This window comes from Molothrus ater, chromosome 3, assembly GCF_012460135.2.
Source record: "Molothrus ater isolate BHLD 08-10-18 breed brown headed cowbird chromosome 3, BPBGC_Mater_1.1, whole genome shotgun sequence".
In the NCBI taxonomy this organism is placed as follows: domain Eukaryota; kingdom Metazoa; phylum Chordata; class Aves; order Passeriformes; family Icteridae; genus Molothrus; species Molothrus ater.
In genome coordinates this window covers 61,364,910-61,382,194 of record NC_050480.2, presented here as the reverse complement: position 1 = coordinate 61,382,194, position 17,285 = coordinate 61,364,910, and the positions used below count along the sequence as shown (strand labels likewise).

At 43.9% G+C, this 17,285-nt stretch overlaps 1 protein-coding gene and 1 non-coding gene across 4 annotated transcripts in view; one reads left to right on the top strand and one right to left on the bottom strand.

Moving 5' to 3' along the window:
* Window positions 1-9,076: 9,076 nt before the first annotated feature.
* TRNAE-CUC (transfer RNA glutamic acid (anticodon CUC)) lies at window positions 9,077-9,148 on the bottom strand. The gene has a single exon. It is a non-coding gene; the product is annotated as a tRNA-Glu (tRNA).
* Window positions 9,149-16,003: 6,855 nt separating this feature from the next.
* The window catches only part of NCOA7 (nuclear receptor coactivator 7), a 79,891-nt gene continuing 78,609 nt past the window's right edge, over window positions 16,004-17,285 (top strand). For all 3 annotated transcript variants that reach the window (XM_036404539.2, XM_036404540.2, XM_036404538.2), the window contains exon 1: window positions 16,004-16,097. The gene's annotated coding sequence lies outside the window, so the exon portion shown is untranslated. The remainder of the gene's footprint in view (window positions 16,098-17,285) is intronic.

Here is a 17,285-nt window from a genome sequence, read left to right as displayed (position 1 = left end):
CATACTACAAGAACACAATTCAGGCTGCTTGTTCAACTGTTAGCAGTTGGCTTTGACTAACTTTTCAATGGGTGGGTTTACAACTTTAAATTCCAATTATCAGGAGGATCAAAGCAGGTTATGCAATTTCCTAGAATGTTTTTCTTAAAAGGAAAAAACTAAAAACCAATTCTGTCACTCAGCATTAGCAGGCTCAAAACCTTAGCCCTCAGCAATGCAAATAAAAAGCACTTAGGCTGCTGAGAGAAGATTATTACCCTAGAGAGGAGACAGGCAACTGAGAGGCAGTGCTGCCTCTCCTCCCTTCGCTGTGATTGCAAGAGGAGGAAATCCGGCATTAGGTATTGCCTAGAAGAAAAACTGGCTACTGTGGCCGAGGGCTGAATGCATATATTCAAAGCAGAATAATTGTCTGTGACTACCTCTGCCTGAACAACTGCCAGGAGGTGCCAGCTTATGCTGCTGCCTCCTTAGTGTGAACCTTGAAAATGTTTGCAGCTGTTTTGAAAGATGGTACTTCAATCAGGATGCCATGAGATAAGCCTGGGACATGGATTTTGGCAAATTCTTAGGGCTATTGTAACTGAGGAATCTCTTCTTTACAACAGAGAAAGATCACAAGCACCTTTTAGTCAAAAGATAAAACATAAGAAAATACTTATATGTGAAATGGATTTTACCAGCTCTGTAGTCACCAGACTCATTTCTCATCTGCATCTGTAGGCACAGATAGACTGAGATCACACAACTGAGGACCTGAGGGATTGAACTGGTTGTTTTGCTCAACTTTGAGTAAAGATGAAGGAATTGATATAGCTTTGTTTGCAAGCTTCATGTGTCCAAGCTTCATTTGTGTGAGGCCACTGCATGAACCTGAGTCAATTTTACTCAACTCTGAACTTTCTACTTGTACTCTATTTTTTCGCTTCATCCTTTTACACAGCAAATACTTAGACACTAGTGTGTAAAAGTCTCAAAGGAATGAGTGCAGCAACACATCTGATCATAACCAGAAATGATAAGCAGAGGAGCACCAGGCAGGTGCTAGAAATGCTGAGATCTCCACTCAAGGGTAAACCAAACCTCTCCTGATTTATAAACGAAATAACATTTTGACAGATAATTGACAGATAATTTCCATAAAATACACGTGATTTTCTTTTTTGGGAAAAGGTGTGTTTGGTTTTGATTTTTTTTTTATCCTGGTAATTGCTTTTACTGGAAGTTGTAAAGTGCTATGAATGTGCAAACACAGTCATCATTCAGTTGTCTAAATGTTTGCCATGTCCTAAGTTTGGCTCCAACTATCACTTTGGAGGGGGTAGGTCTCCCTTCTGTCCTGTGTCACCTCTGCCAGTCCTGTGCAGGTGCCTGGGAAATCCAAGTTGCTTAAGAGGCACAATATATGTTAGGCCAGGCAACTGAATTTCTCTCTATCTTGCATCATCTTTGGAGATACAGGACTTGAAGCTTAATAATATTTTCACATATGATCTAATTTTTTCAAAGAATCAGACTCCTCACCAGAAGAAACAATAGAACAGTATCAAAATCATTGGGTGATAATGCATTATCATCTATCACTCCCACAGAACTAAGACCAGTGAACACCTCAATCAGCATTAATTTTAGAAGTTCTCTTAATGCTCTGACTTCAGCAGTGGTGGTGATTGTAAGGTGACATCAATATAATTTGTTTATAAAGGCATATTTTTCTGCATTCGTGGTGGCAATGTAAATCTGGGACACATGAATTAGTGTTGTACCCTAGATACTCAAATACCAGAAGCAAAAGGAAGTGATTATGGGAAATAAAATGAAATATGTCTGGTTGAATTATTTTCAAGGTCTGAAGAGGCAGATTCCTTTTCTACAGATATACAACTGCCAATATTGAATTCAAGCAAAGCTAATTGTTTTAGACAATGTTTTAACAGTGCTATTACTTATTCTACAGGAAAGTCTTCTGAGTTAGTGCCTGAATTTTGCTTTCCACTCAGTTAATTTTCAGGATTTTTCTCTTCTACAAAGAAAGTTTTCAGGATGAAAAAATACCTTGATGCAACACTGAAACTGTGGGTGCAAGGAAATTTTGAACACTGCCTATGTGAACTGCAAGACCTCTGCACCCACTCCAGGAAACAGTGTCCCAGTGGAAGATGTAAAGGAAATGGTTTTACCTGCAAAGAATACCCATAGATATTACTCTGTGGTAAGTGAAAATCTAACAAATGAGTACAAGGCAATATATAAACCCAAGGAGACAAAACTGTAGTTATGTAAAGGCCTACATACACTTTTCCCCCTTACTTTTGATTTAACTCAGAATGCTGTATTTTTTTCATATCTCAGAGAAAAATAACTTTAATTTTCTTGAGAAAAAGGACTTTCTCCCTTGATGAGTTTAAAACAAAAGTTAAACATTTAAGCAACACTTTCACAACTTGATTAACAGGACGAGGTCAGTTGTGTGTGGATTGTTCACATAGCTCTTAATGTCACTTGCCAGCACAGCCCTTGGTTTTATTATACAAGCCCTAAAATAAAATAACATTGTTTTTCTCCCCACCCCCTCTCCCTCTGTTGCTTTCTAAATGTATTTTGGTGGAGGAGAAGTTTATTTTTCTTGGCTTTTCTGGGGTTTGTTTTTCTGAAGAGGCACCAGGGTGGCAAAGGGGAGCAGTGGTGGGGACTCTGGCTCCTTGGGCACCAACAGCATCTCTTTCCCTTTGACCAGGCAAAGCTGCTTCCTCTCCTTTTCCCTTCCCTGCCCTCTTTTTGGGCAGCTGTCCCACTGGTTGTCCCCCTCCCTCCTTTTCCAGCAGAAAGGGGATGCAACCTTTGCAAACCAGGCAGCCACCCCAGCAGGGGCTGGTGGCAAGGACCAGCTGCCAGCCTGCGGTTTCATGAGGCTGTTTCAGTCCCTCTTACCACACTTTGTCATTTTGTCCATCATGCAAGCTGAAGTGAATGTTTTCTGATCATTATCTCAGACCTTCAGCCACAATCTACTGTGGCCAATGTCTGTCTGCTTCCCTCCTCATGTTATCAAGAATTTGATACCTGCCCTGCTACAATGACTTTGACCCTTCAATTTATTATTGCATTTGTGAATTAAAATGCTCCAAACAGGAATCTCAAAACAAAACAAATAAAACCATTTCTTGAGGCTGCTGAAAACTGACCTTCATGTGCCACCCTGTCCTCCTTCAAGGCCTGTGAAACCGACAAGAAAGATTCCCATTAGTAAATCACTATTGGATCATTAAACCTTTTTAAGGCAGTGTGTGCCTTACCAAGAGAATGAGGATTACGACACAGCAGTGGCTGCTGCCCACCGACAATCATGGGAACCGACCTCAGTAATAAATCCATTAATTATCTGGCTCACTTTGACCGGTTCTCACGCCAGAGCCGCTCCTTTGATGTGACCGTCAAAACCCAAGGATGCCCAATAGCAGTAGCCACCAACAAAACAAAAGAGAAGTAATAATTCAATATAAATATGTAAGACCTGCTTGCCCACATGCCCAGCTTTTGCAGTAGAGTGTTTCTGTGCCTGTGGTTCAAACTGGAGGCAAAAAAAAGGGGAAATAAAGCTCTTTTTCTCCTGTATATAACCTTTAAAGTGAAGAAGAACTAGGCATGTTAGAGATATTTTTTAGCTATTGTTGACATGAGTGACGTTTTCCCTGTTGCTTTTCAAAATCAGTGTTAACAGTTCATCACCAATATGACTTAGAACTTGTCCTGCAAAGGAACTAAGGATGTACTTTTGAGGGAAACAGAGGAACTATTCTCTTCAGTGTGATTATTTGTATAAACAAAATTCTTTATGCTTTTAAGCCCCCTGCAGGACCAAAACTTTAGAGGATGAATTTTTGTCTGATTTTTAAAAATTTTGGGTGTCAAGATACTTTTTCAGTGTTTAAATACATCAGAAATACAACGTATTTGTTAATTCACTTCTTGGCTACTCACCTGTAAAGTGGGAATAGTGTTAATTAATACTTGTCCTTGATCTTGTCTAATTAGACCACAGACCCCAGGGGAAAGACTAGTTCCTAACTCATCATCATCTTGAGAGCACTTTTAACTCAAGTTTCTATCCCTTACCATAGGCCTTTGATTAATAGAAGATAGAGCCCAGATGCTACTGAGGGATGCAAATTTCTGATGGCATTTCTGATGGATGACTTGGAAGGAAAGGCCCTTTGAATGTATGACCAGAAAAGAAGTAGAATTCATACAATTGCATTTAATCATTTGGCTTTTTTTTTTTTTTTTGAGGATCAGCAAACTGTAATAAACAGTAGTTACAAGAGATTTTAAGATACCTGGTTTATCTTTAAGATACCTGGATTTTGCCTTCATCCACAGCAGAACCACCAGCCACTCCTTTCTCACCAAAGACACACTTAGGGGGAACATGATGATAAACCCAAGAGAGACCACTTCAGAACTGGGTTTGGCATGTGCACAGAGGCTCCCTGTGAGCCTTGTAGCAGGCAGGGGAGTCATGGTGACAGAAGCTCAGGAGCTCATATTCATCTTCTCACGTGCTTCACACTCTTCTTCAGCCTGGTAACTTAAGGGAAGACGAGTGCAGTGTGGTAGGAGGGATGAAAGCCCTTGCAGGCTACAGCAAGGAGTTCCATTTTGATTGAACCAAAGCCACAGTCCCAACAAGTCTGAAACTGAGACTTACTACCTGGCTTGGGGTAGAGAATGAACAAACTGCAAAACGTCATCCTGATAGAATTAGGCAGGTGGTTTCTTATCTGAGCAGACAGGGAGATCATTCCTGATTTTTCATTTATTTTGCTGGATCTCTTGTGCAGAACTGCAGCTTACGCAATACAAATTATGCCAGTTATGGAATACAAAGTTGTGATTTCTGTAAAAAAATCCCCTGCAAAGGTTGCAGGGGCAGTTTGGGTGGACAGCCAGAAAGGCACCCTGCTGTGGCCACCCTCCATCAGCCCAGCTGCCTTGACCTTGTCTGGGTTGCTGCTATTCCCAGCTACATGCAGCAGACAGCACCACCAGCCAGAGCATGTGTTGTAATGCCAATTTATAGTCTGTTATTATTTTCCTGCTTTGGGGGGAAAACTGGAATCTCCCAGCTCTGTTTTCCTGCTAGCAATTCAAAAATTAGGCACAGCATAATAACATTGTCAATATAGTTTACTAAAGTGTGATTATTCAAAAGAGCACATGAGAAACAAAGCATGGAAAGGCAGAAGGTAATGATTGACTGTAGCCACAAGACAGTATAAAAAGGATCTAGAAAGCAGATTTGCAGCATGCAAGAGAAAAACTCAGACTTTTAAAAGGATCAGAGCTTTCATAATTTCATGATCAGAGTACTTCTTAATAGGACATGGCAACTGCTCCTGTAAAAGGACTTGCTGGAAAATAGTCCTTGGACAGTATTATCTAGATCTGGGAGTGGTAATTAAATCTGTATTGGACTTTCAATAACATTACCTTAAATAAACTGCCTTGGCTTGCATAAAATAGTTTCTCTTTAAACACAATTTAGAGTAAATTTTCCAACTGTAGTTCTCAAGGAACAGTCCTGGCAGGATGTGCAGTGAGGTTGTCATATTTTTTTTTTATCTTATAGTCCAGAAGGTGTTTCAAAGTGAATCTGTAGCTTGGGAAGAAATTTACAGTTGTGTTTTATGACATCAATATTATATAGAAAGAATATTGGGATAGAGAATAGGACGGGGGGAAAAAAAAAAGCCTGGAAAAAGGATTGTGTGCCTGAAAGCATCTTTTGGGTTTGTTTTTCCTTCCACCCCACCAGTTTAATAAACACTTTGCCTTGTTTGTGTCCTTTGACTGCCATGGTGACAGCACTAGTGTTATAGCACAGACTGCTCCCATGGCTCATCAGCCTTGTGAATCTGTGCAGAAGGGAAGGGAATGAAACCTTATCTTGTGTCCTTGGGCAGCTGATGCCCCGGTATCCTGACCTGGGATGCAGAAATTGTGGTTCCCTTCTTCACCTTGGCACAAACTTTTGCATGACCTTCAGTACAAAACTTTCAGGTGAAAAGCAGAGGTGCTGCTCTGGGGGTGAAAAACAGAGTGGCTCTGGGGGTGAACATGTTCAAGGACACATGGTCTTTGTCACTCTGGTAATGGTATGTGTCCTCATTGTATTAATGCCACAGACAGGATGAGGTGATAGAGTCCGAGTCACACTCCTGATTATACTTTGTGACTTTTTTTTTTAATGTTATATTGACTGTTTAAAGACAGATTGTAAAGTTTCCATATACAGCATTCAACTCAGAAACTATGCCGTGATTTGCCTTAATAAAAGCTTCATTTGTACATGAAATTTGCTTTATCAGCAAACACAAGTCCTTCATTCCTCTATAGCTCATTGGAATGGAACGTTAACTTAGGGAACTGGGTCTGAAACCTCCAGAGGAGGGGCTGCTCTGGGAATCGCGGGCGGGTGGCGGCAGACACAGGACCGGGATGCCACCTCGTGGCGTGTTCCCACAATATTTATATTACTAGGCAAAGGCTCGTTGCCTTGGGGAGGATACCACGGAGTTGCGCTTGCTTATATCCACAATAAAACAGACAAAAAGGCGATAAGTGGCCAAGAGAATGTCCTGGGAACAGAATAAATCTAACGACTGCATGACTCTATGCCCTTCAAGTACAAGTGAAATGTGATGGCAAGTAGAAAATAGGCCTATAAAAAAAGAGTGGGAACTTTCATTTTCTAAAGAATTGCTAGTTATAAAACTCATACAAAATTTTATGTTCACTCACAGCCAATATACTTCATACAAGATTGGAAAAAACTTACAAAGTGGAACTAATTTAGGGCTGTAACTTAAAAGAGGTAGCAAGAAAGAAAAGTTGACTCAGCTGCTGGTTTAAGTTGATCTACAGTTAAGGTATTGTCTTCCTTATCGTTCTTATTTCTTCTGCAGTTCATTTCCATACGCCTTTGCTGTGACATGGAAAGAACTTGGTCACCCTTATGACGAAGAAGAGAAAAGAAAGTGAAAATATTTGTGAGCCAGTATCTCAAAATCTATCATAGTGAGAAGCAAATTCACCTACAATTTGAAAATGTGTTATTAATAATCTTATATTTGCTTGAAATACCTCTGCTCTTGCCAGATCACTTTTGTCATGTGCTTTTGATTGCACTGCCAGTCCTGGGTAAAACAGCCCACCTTTTCTGGGGCTTCAGCAGGCCAGCATCTTGAGTTACCTTTTTTGTAAACCAAAAATATCAACAAAAGCTCTAGGAAGGATGGTGCTTCTACCAGATAAAAACAAGTACCCAGTTCCTTCCCTCCATCACTAAGATCCAGGAACAAGGAATCAGGAACTGCTGTAACACTGTTCAACACATGCTCAAGGTGAATATTGATCTGGGCTCTTTACATCCCAGCCCAGGACACCTTTAGTCACAGTGGGACGTGAAGTGTAAGGACACCAAGCCAAGAGGATTGGTGCCTACTCCTTGCTGGATGAATATTTGCTGTCTATGCAATGGCAAGTTTCAAGTCTGGCATTGGACTGAAAAGGGATTTTGAAGGCCATTTGATAGCTTCTTCAGAGATTACGCAGCATTCCTAACAAAATATTGGAAACTACTCTTTCTTTGTGTGCAAGAGCTATTCTGGCATTTTTTACATGTTTCTAAAATCTTATATGTGATTATTTTTTCTCAGGTGACTCTACAGCTGGACTTATACTGCTAAGAGTGTGCAAATGTCCTACTACAAAATGAGTTAAAGCAGAAAGAAATGCTTGTTTTGTTCCTATTCTGTAAAACCATATATATGCCTTTTCTGGGAAGGTAGTCAACACTGGAAATTAATTTTAGCTAGTTCTAAAATTGCCCATCATTTTCTGATAAAGAAGGTAGAAACCTCTTCCACCAACTTGGTAAAGCCTTTTACTGAGATCAAAGAGGGAGAGAAGAATCTCAGAGCCCTACGCAGTTCTAATTAACAGGTAAACTGTTAATTATAGGGGAAAATGCAGGATGAAATCATATAATCGTGACTTTCTGGATCTTAGGAGATCCACTGAGCCATTCCCCTTGCCCAGTCTGAGAGACTTGATAACTTGTCCAGCCCACTCTTAAGAACCTCCAACCATAGGAGTGCAATAATTCCTTGGGTGGCCACCTGTGGACCTGGTGTTTAACTATAATTTGGTGGCACATCTTCTTTATATCTAAAGGGTAACAACAGCCCTTTTGACTGTTTGCTTTCTGCCTTAGAGCAAAGGTGATCCCTTCCCTTTGAGCCTCCTTGAAGCTTCTTTTTCATAAAGAATATAGTGGAGGACCTTTTCTACAAGACACTCCTGTCTGCAGTGGAGGGCAGCCTAGGCTCTGGCACACCCTGGGAAAGGCAGCCAAAGCCATTATTTCCAGTGGTGCTTTCTCATCAGGTATCCTAAGGAGAGCCTGGCTCTATCCCCTTGGCACCTCACTTCAGGTACTTGCAGACATTGAGGAGGTCCCGTCTCAGCTGTCTCGGTCAAGGCTGAATAGGCTCAGTCTCCTCATCCTTTCCTTATAAGAGAGATGCTCCAGCCCCTACTGGGTCCCTGCTGCTGTGATTCAAAGATTCATGATAGCACTGAGTGACCATTCACCTGTGGGGGGGAAGGTGTGGGAGCACCCTAAGCTGTTAGAGAAGGCAAAAAAAAAAAAAAAACGAAAGAAGTTATGTTATTTCTAAATGCATGTGGCCCTCTAGGCAGGCCTCTGCTGACCTCTAGAATGCGGGTGGGTGGGCATGGGGTGTCTATAGGCAGTGCTGTGACTGACTGAAAGATTTCCAGGCACCTGCTAATACTACACCTTCCCCTGCCCACCAGCACAGGGCGCTGGCACTTCCTGCACAATTCGTGCACGATTGCTCCAAGCTGTCAGGTGCGTCCTACAACCCCCTCGCCTCGGGCTCGCGCAGCAACCGGCCGATGGTCCCAGAAATGTTAGAGCAGAAGGAGATGGGCCGGAGGGGATCCTAAAACAAAAGAGAAATGGAGAGGGTAAAGATAGCAAAATTAAGTCTTCCCTGACCGGGAATCGAACCCGGGCCGCGGCGGTGAGAGCGCCGAATCCTAACCACTAGACCACCAGGGATCCTTGACAAAGCTTCTACACTTCTTTGTAAAGAAGCAATGACAGGACACTCTCCTTCCCTCCTCGACTGTTTTGTGCCGCTGCTTTCTCCTTGTGCTCCCACTTTCCAAGCAACACCAAGTCCTGGAAGCAGCTACGTGTGGAGAAGGACGTTGTATTCCACCCCACGGAAGAGAATAGTGGCGGCAGGCTGGGGAGGAGAGGGGGTCGCCCAGGCGAGGCTGGTGAAGGGCCCTGGCCGTGGGCGGGAGGCAGGATGGTGGTGGGGGAGCGGGCAGGACGGAGCCTCGGGCGGGAAGGAGCGGCCAGCCCGGCGGTGCCGCCGCGGGAGCGGGGGTGGCTCCGACAGCGCCACAGGCAAGAGCTGCGCGGCCGCGGCAGGGCCCGGGGGGGGGCTCGCAGGAGGGCGCCGGCCGCCGCCGCTGGGTCTCCGTCTCTTCTTCCTCCAGCGCTCTTCCCGCCGCCGCTAGCCTCGCGCGGTTGTTTTCCCGCATTTCGCGTTGCCTTTACAAGCCGGTTGTGACACCGTCGTCTCTGTACGGGGTGTCGCTGTCACGGCTGCAGGCGGGGCCCTGTCAGCCGAGCGCTCTGCACCGCACATCCCAGCGGCGGCTGCCGGGAGCGGAGGAACGTGGCGCTTCCCTCCGCGCCGGCCTGGTCGCTGCACGGGCAGGCTGTGGAAACACCTCCGCTTGTCCGCGTTCCGGTGCTAGGCCTGCAGGGAAAAGCGGCTCCAAAGGCCTTTCTCAGGTGGGAGCCAGTAGCTCCACAGAGGGGATCGAGGTCGGTGTTTGCCGGCCTTGCTCTGCCGCGGCCTCCTCAGACGATAGATATTAATTTGTGACCTTGTTTTTTTTTGTAAGGTCTGTGTGAGCGGAATGAAAGCAGCCAGTGCTGCGGCTGACCTCTGTGTGAAAGCTCTTTCCTCTGGCATGTTGTTTTCATAAGCATAGAAGACCTGGGAGCTCTACTAGCAAAAATAATATTCCCTATTTAGGCAGTGTCCAACGATACAAGAGGGCTGGCTCTGCCTGAGCAAATTTCTCTAGTTCTCAAGCCCTTTGCCTCTAAAATGCAAAAACCTTTCTGTGTTAAGATAGATAAGCTTCAGACTGTGTGCTTGTCAACTGTGCAAATATGCATTAGCTGATCTTCAAAAGCTTTAGAGTCTGAAAACAAACTTAAGGGGATAATTTTCTTCTGGGAGAAGCGAAGGAGGTTGAGGATGTTTGGTTTCCATCTCATCAGCATCCCTGTTAAGCTGATGGTTCATTTCATCACAAAACATTTACTGCAGCAGTCTAGAACAAAATGTGTGTCTTGATTGTGATGAAGCTTTCTTTGGTCTAAATTCAGCAATTTTACTGTGCAGTGAGAGAACAAAATATGAGGTAAAAATCAGGCCCTCTTAGATATGATCTATTGTCTTATATATGCTGGAACAGTTTTTCACATGTGTAGGATTGACAGCATCCCCTTTGGTAAGACAAAGGAATTTCAGGCCTTGAGGAGCCAAAGCTGTGTCAGGCTGGAGACTGAGGTATCACTGTGGTCTGAGGCCACTTCACAGAGGTGGGTCTGCTTAGGTGAGAGAGGTCAGCTGGTCCCAGCAGGTAATCTGTGCCCATTGCTGAAGAGAAAGGTGAAGTGGGACCTAGTTTCCTACTGAGTGAACCTGCCAGGAACACCAGCCAGATATTGAGGTGGTTATACTGCAGAAACTGAGCTAGCCTTAAGAGTTTGTATACTCCACTAGGTCCACAGAGTTGTGTTTAAAAGCATAGGCTTCTCCACTCGCTGTGCATCTCAGGTGGGTTTTGGAGGGCTACTTACTTCTGTGGCTGTGATGTTAGCAGCACTGCAGACAGCTAGGTTAGAAAAAGGCTAGGCTCACAGCAGCTGCATTTGCAGGATTGAAGATATATGTTACAGAATGGTCATTGCCACCCTTAAGAGTGTCTCTGTTATGTGACACCACAGAGGAAGGCAGGGGTGAGTCCCTTGGTTCTTAAGATGCTTCAATGATGGAGACAAAATACTCCTCCTGACAATTTCAGAGAAGTAGCTGAGCCTATGAAAAATGTGATCTTATGCCAATGGCAGGGTGGGCAAGTGTGTTTTGTCCATGCCCTAGGCAGCTGTTAGATGTAGAAGCAAAGCAATCCTGCTCTGTTGTGCTTGACAGTTAGCAAATCACTTTCCAAATGAGTAATATATCTTACTAAATTTCTTTTGAGCAGTGGAAGGGTTGTTAATGAGCAGTGAGAACTAAGGTATGTACAAGAGAAATTTACTGAAATAGCAAATATTTTCCTTGATGTTAACCTCAGAGGTGAGGGCTGACCACTAGACCATCAGGAAAATAGCACTGAGAGTCATATGCTGCCTGGTTATTTTTAGAAATGGCTTTCTTTGCTGTACAAGTCATGTGCACTGACAAAAGATTGTGCGTCTCCTCTGGCTTGCTGTATCCGATAGAGAAGTGCATCAGTGAAACTGACAGCGATTCAGCCTCCTGCCAGCACAGAAGCAGCCAGTGCCTGTGCTTGCATCCCTGAGATGGTAGCTGGAGAAGAATGATCTTCCCAAAGGCACCAGGAAAGGAAGGCCAGTGTTTCTTTTCACCTAACGCTGGTGTGCCTGTGAAACCGAGTGAATAGCATTCAGTGTTAGAGGTACTGGAGCACAGCTGTCACAGTTTGGTAAATAAAGCTGAATTTTGGAACCTGAAAAATCAGAGCGATTCCTTTAAATGCAAGCTGTACAGCAGCGTGCAATTAACTTGTCTGTTCCATATGAATACATTACATATTATTATAACTTTAATTTGACATGCTGATTGATGTGTGACAGTAGGCTTACGGTGTAAAAATGAGTAAGAATAGCATCAAAGTAATATGCTAAGTTATGGAAAGTATATAATTTGAGTATGTATGTAATATATAATGGTAAGTACAAATTTTCTTTACTGGGGTACATGCTTTAGCTATAGTGAAAACCCTTGATCTGCATAGAAACTGCATTTATCAGTCCTCTCTTTCCTCAATTGTGTGTTTCATTTGTAAAGTCTTGGTATCAGATTTTCTTCTGTAAGTTCCCCTGACTTGTAATTGTACATCATCCCAGTTTCAAGGAAGTGGAAAGGAGAAGGAAGGAAGAGATGAGGCAGAGTCTTTTGCTATTTTATGTTTAATTTCCATGTATGGTCAGATTGGTGACCTAACTGTTGGATTATAACAATTTTCTGGGGGAAAATGCTACTGTACTTTGTGTCTTATTATATCTGTTTTAACCGCAGTAGTGTTTTGATGGAAATAATGTGAGGAAAACCTGAAGAGGCGTTGTCCAGACGTCGCAGCTGCTGTGGTACTCCCAGCTCCCAGAGCAGATTCCAGGCCGTGCAGTGACTGCTCCCTGTGCCTGCAGTGTGGCGCTCGCCGCGCCAGGGGATGCGACACGGGGACAGGCAGCGCCACGGCTCGGGACCAGCAGGGTGCGGCAGTCCCACTCCTCAGGGATATTTTAATGATCCTGAAGAACGAGACGGGGAGCAACCAGCAATATTTTACAGTACTTACTTTACAGAAGTACTTTAACACGTTCTTGTATTCTTTTTCTTCAGCTTCTGTTCTTCCTCTGGCACTACATTTGATATAGTAAAGCCTGGGCCAGCTTCTTTTCCCTTTTAGCCCATGTTAAAATGCACGTGATTCTGGGGTTTGGGATAAAGTGTGGCAGTGAGGTGCTTCATGCAGTGTCCACTGAGCTACCTTAGGTGAAACAAATAGGACTTTTTTGTCATCTTCTCTTGTATTGCAGCAAATTTCATCTCTTTTTATAGTCTTTCTTCAGTTGAGCATTTTGGGAGCTACTTCTGGTTTGCTCTTCTAGACAGAGAAATAGGTGCACAGAATCAGTCATTAGGGAAGAATTTATTATAAAAGTTTCAAGCTGTGGTCTCTTTCTCATTTTTTTGTAAAACTTGTGGAAAATTTCAGTACCTCAGTCACATTGAGTTATATCTAGACAATCAATTCAAAGTTAAAGGGTGAGTTGGGGACACTCTGAAACTTCATCATTACATAAACCAAAGAAACCAGGCTAAGAATAGCCCTCAGTGCAGAAGGATCAAGCAGAGCCTCAATTATGTATGCATAAAAGTCTGTCTGTATGAAACCTATTTTGTGACTACTTCATGGTGAATAATGGTAGGAGTAATAGGCAAAAACAGAAGGGATAATGGAAATAAAAAGAAAGATTGGTGTCACCTTTATTTTTGTATTTTTTTCAAAACTGGACTGTTATAACCGTCAAGTTTGTCAGTGTAGTTTTTTATGGCAGGTTGTCTTTCTTAAATAAATGAGCTGTAAGCTAACAATTACAGATGTAAAAAAGGAAACAAAAACTACATGAACTACATGAGCAATACAGTATTTTTTCTGCTATTAGTGTAAGCTGATCTGAATGCAGGCCATATACAGTATGTTTACTGTACCTCTAGCAATTTTTTCTCTTGAATGTAACTCTGTTAATGTACACTGAAGCAGAAGATCAAAACCCATACAAATGTAGTATTTCAGTATCCCAAATCTGTTCTGTCTTTCAAGGGTGGTTATACATGTGTGTTTGTGTGAGAAATATTTTTCTAGGATAAAAATTCACAATTTGGAAGTGATGAAAATAGCAAATTTACATTTTGTCTCCATCAAAATAGTGCAAACAGTGATAAAACAAATTTGCCCAATCCTGAAATCAATGAGCAACATGAATTTAAGATTTTCTCTGGTAAAGATATTCTAAGCATTGATACCATGAAGACAGTGAATCAAATGATGTTAGTGCATTTATATTCAAATGGATTGTCAAGGAACGTATTGCCATGGGAAAGAGCAAACTATTCAGACCGTCTGCTATCCTCTATACTGCAGTGAGACTAAAACTAAATTTTATTTCAAGGGTGATGTGTATGTGTCTGATCCACCTATTATCTGCCTATCTCATGTTCATCATTGTAACAGAGAGGCAGGCATTACTGAGCACTTCAGACTCAGTAAAACAAAAGGGTGTGTGACGCGCCACTCACACAATGACTTCTTCCAGTGACATGAAGTCTGTGGGTTGAGCCACAGGCAATGACCCACAGTGCCATAACCAGAACTTGTACAGTGCTTCTGTCCCAGTCCTAGCCTGCTTATCCTGCTACTTTGACAGGAATTTGAGTGATTTGTCCCCCATGCCAGCAGTCTAGAATGTGTATTTGATATGCTCAGGGCAACATAAGTACTATAGAAATACATTGTTTCTTTGCTATATGGAGTTCACACATTATTTTCATAGAGCTTTCTACACTGTACAGTAGAGGTGACTGTGCTTGGAATGATGATGGACAGCAGACTGGTACATTAGGACAGGGATAGCTTTTCTGGAGCTAAAACAAGCTGTTAGTCACTGTCACGGTTGTGCAGGTGCAGCTAAGAGATAAATAGGGCTTCCACCACTTTGATGGATAGAGCTTCATAGCTCCTGCAATTTGGCAGAGGTGGTTGGGTAAACAGTACTACTATTCTTTCTGTTTTTTCCCAATTTTGTTATCTAAGCACTGCTAGAAGAGTAACTGAGAGCAGGGCCCTTTTCTTCTGTGTGGTGAAGTATTTGAGATTTTAACCAAAGTAACTTTGGGTTTGTCCATCTTTTGCTGGGTAGTAGTAAGATTTACTAACTTCAGTGTGTTACCAGAACGCATCCTTTAAGCAGCAGACTGTGTTTTAAAGAAAATCTGTCCCTTGTAAAAGAAGCTGGTTTAGTAAAAAAAAAAATCAGATAGAAACTTCAATTTTAGCTGAAACTGCAGTAGCAAATTTAGTGGAGGAGTTGAGACAGTTGCTGTTCTAGTAGTGGCACTGAGTGGTAGCAAGCATATACTACAAATAGGATAATGGCAATGGTGGGAGATGGCGGTGTCTGTATTGGAAATGCATTTGGTCCTGAAAATGACACGTTTTTGAAATGAGTCTTCTAAGCAGCTATTGAATTAAAAAAAAAAAAAAAAACAAGCCTCTGACAACACTCTTACTTAATACTCGTTAGATTCATAACATTATAACTAGTAAAAATATTATACTTGAGACCCCTGTAAACCATTTGTTATTTTGACGAACTCTTTTAGCATCTCTCTATATATGTGTACACTTTGTGTATGCTTTTCATTTATGCAGGTAGCTGCCTATCTTCAGGCTTAAGATTTTGTCTTGCAGAATTTGGAATTTAATGATGTTACAATGCCTTTGTTAAAATGCCTGAAAGACAATGCCCGAAATCAGTTTTTTCAGAGCTCATTACTAACCTAAGGAAGAAAAAAAGAAGCTAGATCCTGTTTAGGCTAGCCACAAACATCTGGAAGGGTTACCTGCAGTTATCTCGGGTAAGGGAATGGAGTTTCTGGTAAATACAGCGGGTGTTTTCTGGGGATTGGGTGAAGAAGCCTACTGGCGGACAGTGTAGAAACAGCGGATGAGGTTTCTAGGCTTTTCAGTTTCCCACGGATCTGAAGGCTTTGGTTAACCTCAATTTCCAAAACTGGCTGTTTTGTTTTTAGCGCCGCCCTTGAGAAACTGCCATCCAGAGGAAAATGCCGGCGCTTGGGCTTTATGACTCGTAGGACTTCTGGCTCCGCAGACCGCCCCCTTTGCCCAGGGCAGGGCTTGAAGCCCCAGGAGCGCGGCCACCGCCCCCGGCCCCGGGGCCACCGCGATCCGGCGGGGCCGGGGCGGCCGGGCGGGGCCGAGGGGAGGCGGGACCGCCGGGCGGGGCGGGGCGCGGCGGGCGCGGCGGGGCCGGCGCCGCTGTGGCCGAGCGGAGAGCGGCGGCGGCAGCGGCGGCAGCGGCGGCGCTCCCGCAGAGCGCTCGGGGCGCGGCGCCGGGCCGGGCCCGCCATGCCGCCCGCCCGCAGGTCAGTCTGTCTGTCTGTCTGTCTGTGCGGCGCGCCGGGCCGCGGGGCGGGCGGGGCTGCTCGGGCGCGGCCTTGTGCCCCGGCCGGGGGGCGCGGAGCCCGGCGGGGCGGGGACGGGGCCGGGGCCGGCCGGCGCTGGCGCTGTGGGGGCAGAGGAGCGCTTCGCCCGCTCGCTGGTGCGCGGAGCCAGCCCGGCAGCGCAGCCCCGAGGCGCAGGGCGGCCCCGCGGGCGCGCTGTGTCCGTGCGGGCGCGGCCGGGGGCGCGGGCGGCTCCGGGGACCTGCCCGCCCGCCCCGGGTGCTGCTCCTGGGCACCCGCGGAGCTCCCGCTACCCAGCCGGTGTAGCCGAGATGGCATTCGCGGCTTCGAACCTCAATTATTTCCTCCCTCTCAGGGTCTTGGATGAATTACTGGAATGTTCCAGGCTCTCTCTCTCTATATTAATTTGTATAGCCTTTGGTTGTCATGATTGCAAAGTGCTGCCGGGTTCCAAAGGTGTGTCAATAATTGATTTTTGTGTCTTTAATCAGTGCAATGGACTTTCCTCTCTGTCCTTCATCATACACTGCTTCAGAGTTGGTTTACGGGTGGAGTGGCATACTTGTATCTTGGGTGATGTGTGTGCAGTATCGTGGTGCTAAAGGATGTAGTAACTGTTCATCCCCTAGGTGATGAAATGAGATGATGAACACTTCGACTCAGTAACAGGCTTTTAGCATGTGTTTACTTTACATGCTACAATTACTGTTCTCCCATTAGGTAGTCATACATTTCTTGTATTAATGCGCAGTGGTGGACTTCTAAGATGGGTAGGTGCCCATTAATCGATTATGGTTTGCTTAAAATGCTATGACCCAGCCTGAGGGCCTGCGTTTGTGTGATACTTAAAATGTGTGTTGATGAACTCTGCCAACTTATTGTATCAGCCAGTGTTTACACAGTATGGAAATAATAATTTCCTGATATTGTTCCATCTGACACTTATGTGTACACATGCAGACCTTCAGAAAATTAATGGAGAGGGCAGTAGGAAATGCCAAGAATATATGTGTAAGTATGCGCGAATATATACTTTCTGGATGAAAATCACTTTATCAGGAATATATTTTTAAATGTAAGCCATGATAAAAAAATATGTAAGTTGCAGTGCATTTTAGACTGCCTTCTCTTTCATCTTTTTACCTGAAA